The sequence below is a fragment of the Guillardia theta genome (genome assembly GCF_000315625.1).
Source record: "Guillardia theta CCMP2712 unplaced genomic scaffold GUITHscaffold_139, whole genome shotgun sequence".
NCBI lineage: Eukaryota > Cryptophyceae > Pyrenomonadales > Geminigeraceae > Guillardia > Guillardia theta.
This window is the reverse complement of record NW_005434535.1, coordinates 89,659-90,454: the sequence shown is the minus strand read 5'-3', so window position 1 is coordinate 90,454 and position 796 is coordinate 89,659.

Genomic DNA, 796 nt, shown 5'->3' with positions numbered 1-796 from the left:
CTGCGGCAGATCAAGTTTGTTCTCTGCGAGCATCCTCACAAGTGGTTCGTGAGGGACGGAGATGACCTCAGGTGTCCCCCAGCTCAGCTGCTGTCGCTCCTCGTTTCTCAGCTCATGGCAGGTGGAAGTGCAAGCTCACCCGCCAGCAGGCCAAGAGGGGAGTCCAGGTGGACCCCAGCTGACCATGACGCCCTAGACCCCCTGACGAGTTTCTCAGCTCACCATCCCCATGCTCGATGGGACAGAGGTGAAGTGGTCGACTAAAGGTAGGAGGGGGGAGGATGGGAGGAGGAGCAGGAGCAAGAGCAGGAGGAGGCGAAGGTTGGGGAGAGGGGTGGGAGGTGGAAGGGCAGGCCGAAGTGGGCGAGGAGAGCGAGGAAGGGATGGGAGGGGGAGGGGAGGAAGGAGGGAAGAGAGGAAGGGGAGGAGGGAGATGAGGGAGAAGCGACAAAGTCCGGGGGTTCACTTGTTGATTGCCGGGGATTAGTCTAGGTGGGCCCTGCATCGGCTTTGGTTATCACGGACTTGAATTTTGTTTCAGGATCGTAGATCCAACGAAGGTGCCCCAGACGTATGGCTTTCTATTTCGATATCCATCTCCCGATCGACTGTGTGTAAACACGTCTCCTCCTTGCTGTTGTAGATATCATGATTCTCTCCACTGATTTTGGCCGCTTCTTTCTCACGAGGCAACGGTTAGTATCCTCATACGCTATGACATCCTCAGTCGTATCATATCCTCCCGTAATCTAAATGTGAAGTAGGCATGTGAAGATCATGCTTCCATATGGTTCAC